Source organism: Mesoplodon mirus (genome assembly GCF_964341445.2).
Source record: "Mesoplodon mirus genome assembly, chromosome: 11".
NCBI classification, from domain to species: domain Eukaryota; kingdom Metazoa; phylum Chordata; class Mammalia; order Artiodactyla; family Ziphiidae; genus Mesoplodon; species Mesoplodon mirus.
In genome coordinates this window covers 36555839-36562987 of record NC_138987.1, presented here as the reverse complement: position 1 = coordinate 36562987, position 7149 = coordinate 36555839, and positions in this window count along the sequence as shown.

Below are 7149 nucleotides of genomic sequence, written 5' to 3'. Positions count from 1 at the left end.
GAGAACTCAGATGAAAGGAGTCCGAGTCCTCAATGGATGTGTACAGCAGCCTCCCCTATCCCTTCCCTGGCCTCAATAACCCTCACTGAACTCCAAGGTGGTCAAGAAATGAACCCTTAATGTACTTAACTACTGAGACTGTGTGTGGGGGGTGTCTGTGTGTGTGTGTGTGTGTGTGTGTGTGTGTTGATCTAATAGCTAGCGTCACTTACCTGAGTAATACCTCGCCATTCTTGCTGAAGTAGATGCTCAAATAATTTCCTAACAAAGAATGTTGAGGAATTCAATTTTCAGAGCTCTTGCATGTCTGACAATTGTCTTTATTTAGCCCTCACATTTGAATTTGGATAGTGAGGCTAATCTGCTAGTTGCCTGCCTGATATCCATTCTCCCACTTATTTCTTGCCCCTTTTCTGTGTATGGGGCAGCAATGTAATTTGGCTGAATACTTGTTTTCTCAGGCTTTTTGGCAACAAGGAGGAGCTATGTGACACATTTCTGGCAACTGAACCATAAGCAGTTTCCCTGGGTAAGCTTTGTTTTCCTGATAAAATCAGGATAAAAGGGAACATAGGTAAGTGGCACCACCTTTCCTCCTCCTTCTCAAAAGGAACGTGGGTGTGATGTCTGGAGCTGTAGCAGTCATCTTGTGACCAGGTGGCAACAAATATAAGGTAAAGGCCTGTGGAATCACAAAGATGCTGGCCCTGATGTCTCTGATCTACCTAAAAAGCAAGCAATGCTTCCTCATCTGGTTAGATGAGAAATGTAGCCTCCTATTTGTTTACAGCACTGTAAGTCATAATTTCTGTTGCATAGAACATTTTAAACTGGCCCAGAAGGCATATAATTTTAGGTTCAAAGTAATTTTCCCTTAGAATTTGAAGACCTTTCTCTGCTGTCTTCTGGCCTCTGTTATTGGTAATCCCAGACTGATTCATGTTCTTTTCTTTGCAATTATTTTTTTAAACAGAAAGCGTTTAAATGAATGTTCTTTTTATCCTGATGTTCAGACATTTGTTAGTGTGTTTAGGTGTTAGTCTTTAAAAATCCACTTTGTTCATCACTTGACAAGTCCTTTCAATTTGATGGCTGTATCTCTGCTGATGTCTGGGAAATTCTTTCCTATTTGGTCATTTCCTCCCCTTCGCCTTCCCTGCCTTCTCTTTCTGGAACTCCTGATACAGATGTTGGACCCTGTAGATCCTTTATATCTCTTGTCTTTTCCTTCATATTCTCCATCTTTTTGTTCTATCTTCTAGAATCCACTAAATCTTCTGTTAATTTTTTAAATTTCAGCAATTTTTTTTTTTTTTTTTTTTTTTTTTTGCAGTACGCGGGCCTCTCACTGTTGTGGCCTCTCCCATTGCGGAGCACAGGCTCCAGATGCGCAGGCTCAGCAGCCATGGCTCACGGGCCCAGCCGCTCCGCGGCATGTGGGATCTTCCCGGACCTGGGCACAAACCCACATCCCCTGCATCGGCAGGCTGACTCTCAACCACTGTGCCACCAGGGAAGCCCCTCAGCAATATTTTTAATGTTCAAGAATTCTTATTTTCTGGTTGCTCCCTTCTCAAAGCATCTTGTTCCTGTTTTTCATATGTGGTATCTCCTAAAATATCTCTGAGGAGGTTTCATCCCAACAGATCACTGAGGGAAAATTACAGCTGAATTTAATTCCTCAACATTCTTTCTTAGGAAATTATTTGAGCATCTACTTCAGCAAAGTTATCTTATATCCTGAATTATTTTATTTTATTTTGAGTCAGTTTTTTCTATTATTCTTAGTATTTCTCTTTCAGCTGTAATTTTCCCTCAATGATCTGGTACTTTTTAGGACAAAGACAAAAATCCTCAACACAGCCTAAAAGGCCCTGTAGAGTCCCTAACTACAGTTTCAGAAAGATTTCTTTTAAATTTAATTTAATTTAATTTTTGGATTGTGACATGATGCGTACATGAATGTATAAAAGATACGAACATTCAAAGACTAATGATAAAGCTGACACTCACATAAACAACTCTCAAATTAGGAAAGGGGACATCACCAGGAACTGTGTGTTCCCCTGCATCCATACTCACCTCTCTCCCCAAAAGGAAGTCACTATTCCAGTCTCTGCAATAATCATTTCCTTGTTTCCTCATGAGTTTTTACCATCTACACCTGCATCCCTGTACAAACTAGTATTTAGCTTTGCCTGGTTTTGAACTCTATGTAAGTGGCACCATATGGTTTATATTCTTATTTCCATTGCTAAACCTTATTTTGAAAGACTCATTTACGCTGATGTGCATCATTACAGTTCGCTCAGTTTCAATGCTGGATAATTATCCAGTGTGTGAATATCCTGGACTTTACTTGCCCAGCCTACTGGAAGTGGGGGCTGTTTCCAGGTTCAAGTTTTTGCAAATATTGTTCCCGTGAGCACTTTAAAACAGGTTTTCTGGTGCACATGTGCAAGAATTGTCCTAACGCGTGTCCCTAGGAGACAAATTACTGGCTTCCAGGTGATGTGCAGGTTTCCATTTACTCAGTAGCACCAAACTGATTTCCAGAGTGGTTGAGTCCACTTTTTTTTTCTTTCTTTCTTTTCTTTTTTTTTTTTTTTTTTGCTGTACGCGGGCCTCTCACTGTTGTGGCCTCTCCCGTTGCGGAGCACAGGCTCCGGACGCGCAGGCTCAGCGGCCATGGCTCACGGGCCTAGCAGCTCTGTGGCATATGGGATCTTCCCAGACCGGGGCACGAACCCGTGTCCCCTGCATCGGCAGGCAGACTCTCAACCACTGCGCCACCAGGGAAGCCTGGTTGAGTCCACTTTTATTCTCACCAGAAATATCTGAGAGTTCCTGCTGTTCCACCTTCTTGTCGGGACTTGCCATTATCAGTCTTTACAATTTTTGCTTATCAGGTGGGAGTGAAGCTGTATCTCATTGGGGGTTTGTATTTGCATCACTTGTGAGGTTGAGTGGCTTTTTATTTTATTGGTCTCTTGTGATTCCTCTTTACAAGTGCCCGTTCCAGTCTTTGGCCCACCTTCTCTGCTCCTGGGTTTTTGTTCTATCCTCCAACTGATTCACAAGAATTCCTGACAAATTTTCCTTTGTCAATTTATGGTGTTTTAAATATTTTCTTTATCTTTTCACTCTCTACATAGTCTTTTGATAAAGAACATTCATAATTTGAATGTAGCTGAAGTTATTGATTGTTTCCTATGTGACCTATGTTCTGTGTTTCTTGTGTAAGAAATTATTCTCTACCTCATGTTAATAAAGATATTTTAAAATACCATCTTCTAAAAGTCTCAGAGTTTTGCCTTTCACATTGAGGCTTAGAGTTAATTTGGGGGATGTAGGAGGTCTAGTTTCATTTTTTTCCACATATGGGGAACTAATAATCCAGCACCATTTATTGAAAAGTTCATACCCACTGACCAGCATCTCAGTCCCTCTCTCCCTCTCTCTAGATAGACCAATCTGTTTGACTGTATCTATATTCCTCTGAGCTTTCATTTTGCTTTCATTGTCCTATTTGTCTGTTCTCATGTCCACAGTTCACTATCTTATTTGCTTTAGCTTTATATTGTCTTGGTATCTGCTAGGGACAATTCCATTACCTCCATCTCCTCTCCCTTCTCCTCCTGCAGGTGTGCCTTGGCTTGCCCTAGCCCTTTGCACTTCCATATAAATTTTACATTCAGCTTATCCAGTTCCAAAAAATACCTGTGGTGATTTTGATTAGGTTTGCCTTGACTCTATAGACCAGTTTGGGGAGAATCGCTATGGTTCCAGGACTGGGTCTTTCAACCCATGAACATGGCTTAACTCTCCATTTTTAGATAGTCTTTAATGTCTCACAATAAAATCTTATGATTTTATTCCATAAGGACCTAGATGTATAAATCAGTAGATTTAGGTACTTTACATATTTTTATTATACTTAAGGGGTATCTTATTTTACTTCATTTTCTAATTATTTACTGCTGGCATAGAGGAACACAAAACACAAAAGATTTTTGCATATTGACTTTTTTAATCCAACAATTTTGCTAACTTCTCTTATTAATTCTAATAAACATTTTGAAGAATTTTTGGATTTTTCTACACAAAATCAGAAAATGACAGTTTTGTTTATTTATTTCTAATCCTTTTCCCTTTGTTTCATTTTGTTTTCTTACTGTCTAGGTCAGCATTGTTCAGTAAAATCTAATGTAAGTCATAAGTGCAGACCACAGGTATATTTTAAAATTAATAGCCACATTAAAAATTAAAAGAAGCAGATGAAATGAATTTTTATAATACATTTCAAATAACCCAATGTATCAAAATACTATTGCTTCAGTATGTAATAAATATACAATTATTAATGAGACATTTTATGGTGTGGGTTTTTTTTTTGTACTAAGTATTTAAAATCCAACATGTATGTAATTTGACTCTTACATCTCAATTCAGACTAGTCATATTTCAAAATCTCAGTAGTCACAGGTGGCTAGTGGCTACCATATTGGATAACACAGGTCTAGAATATTCTGTGCCCTGTTTAATGAAAATGGGGATTGCAACCATCCTTGCCTTGTTACTGATCTCAAGGGGAATGCTTTCAACATTTCACCATTAATTAGGATATTTGCTGTAGGATTTTTGTATATACTTTTACCAGGATAAAGACATTCCCTTGTATTCCTAATTTGCTACAAGTTTTAAAACATAAACAGTTATTGACTTTCCTGGTATCTTTTGTGCTAACAATATGTCTCTCTCCTTTAACTTTTAATGTGGTGAATTACGTTGTTTTTTTGTTTTTGCTTTTGCTTTGCAGTGTTTATTGCTAATGAGTGGTAGCATTTTCCCCAAGATTTTTAATTTGAGATATAACTGACATATAACATATTATTTTCAGGGGTACAACATAACGATTTGATATTTGTATACACTGCAAGATGATCCCCACAGTAAATCTAATTACCATCTGCATATTGACTGACTTTCAAATGTTAAGCCAACCTTGCATTTCTGGATGAGATCTGATTTTGTCACGATGCATTATCATTTTTATATACTGCCTGATTTGGTTTGCTAATGTTTTGTTTAGGATTTATGTATTTGTACTCATGAGTGACATTGGCCTATGATTTTCCTTTTTTGTTATATCCTTTTCATAAAAAGAATTGGGAAGAATGCCCTCTTTTTCTATAATGTGGAAAACTTGGGGCAGGACTGAAATTTTTTCTTCTTTAAATAATTCATAGATGAAGACCCATTTTCAGTGAAGCTGTAATTTTCTTTGTGGGAACATTACTGATGATCGGTTCAACTCCTTTAATGGTTGTGCAGAGGTCTGATGTTCACTGGTGCCACGGAACGTCAGACTGCTAAAGTGCTGAAATAGTTTCATACCAGTTGGTACATACCACCACTCCCAACCCCCTAAGTGCAACAACCCCTCCAAGGCTGCCCCAGATTCCCCAGACCTTCTAACAAATAGATCTGCTGACAAATAGATCAAAGAATGAATCCCTGCATAGCCAGGGGGCTCTTGGGCTCTGTTCAGTGTTAGGGTTGGCACCTGTTATGAATGCCCAGTGCCTGGTTGTTAAATCCTGTGGTACTATGACCAGGGATGGTGATCATTCAGGTTTCCTCTTGAGTTAATGCTGGTAAATTATATTTTTCTAGGAATTTGCCCATTTCATTAAAATTTGAAAGCTATTGTAATCAAGTTATTCACAATTATCTTTATCTTTTCTTTTTTTCAGTGTCCACATACTCTTTAGCTTTTCATTCTGGATATTGATTAATTGTGCCTTCTCTCTTCTTTCTTGATCAATTTCACCAGAGGGTTGTCAATACAACTAGTGTTTTCAGAGAAATAATGTCTGCTTTTGCTGATCCTTTTCATTATTTTCTGCTCTTAACTTTACTCTGTCCTTCCTTTTGTTTTCTTTGGTGTACTGTTCTTTTTCTAGCTTCTTGAGATGGGAGCTTACTTATTACTTTCAGCCTTTGCTCTTTTCTAATACAAGCATTAAAGGCCATAAACTCCCCTTTAAGTCGTGCTTTAGCTGTAACCTATAATTTTTAATATGTAATATTTCCATTCTCATTCAGTTAAAATATTTCCTAATTTCCATCATGAGTTCTTTTTTGATCCATCTCTTATTTAGAAACACACTTCTTAACTTCCAAACATATGGGGCTTTTGAAGTTATCTTTTTGTTATTAATCTCTGGCTTATTTGTGCTTTGGTCAGAGAATGTACTCTATATGATTTCAGACTTTAGAAATTTCTTGAGTTTCAAGAAATTTGTTTTTGTAAATATTTCATAAGTCTTGAAAAGGAGAGTACTCTGCAGATGTAGCCATGATGTTCTATAAAAGTCCACTAGCCAAGTTTCTTAATATTATCCTTATTGAATATATTTCTGCTTATTCTGCCAATTACAGAGGGATGTGTTTTTAAATCTCCCCTTATAATTGTGGATTTGTCTATTTCTCTGGGTAGTTCTCTTCTTCATGTTTCTTATATTTTAAGACTATGGTATTCACATACAAATTTGAAATTGTTCTATCTTTCTGGTCAGTTGGACCATTTTCATTTTGAAGTGACCTTCTTTATCTCTAGTGATGTTTTTGTCTGATACTAAAATACCTGCACCAGCCTTCTTTTCGTTAGCCTTTTTTTGCCGTACATTTATTTTCACCCTTTCAGTATCCTCATGTTTTGGAAGTGTCTCTTGTGGATGTCTCTTGTAAATTGCATATAGTTGGATTTTTATCCAGTCTGATAATCTTCTTGTTTTAACTACAACATTTAGTCCACTTGCATTTATTGAATTATAGTACATTTGAATTTATAACTGTCATTTATTTGTCCCACCTGTCTTGTATTTCTTTTTCTCTCCATTCTTGCTTGCTTTAGGATTGATTGGATTGATGTTCTCATTCTATTTCCCCTCTCTAATAATTTGGCTAAATATTATACACTGCATTTTCATTCTTTTTGTTTACCCTGGTAATGACAATGTGCAGTCTTAACTCATCAAAGTCTAAGTATATTTGATATCTGTTTTCGTTTTCCTCCTGAGGAATAGAAGGATCTTGGAACACTTTAATCCACTCACCCAAGTTCTGTGCCATTGTTGTTGTGTA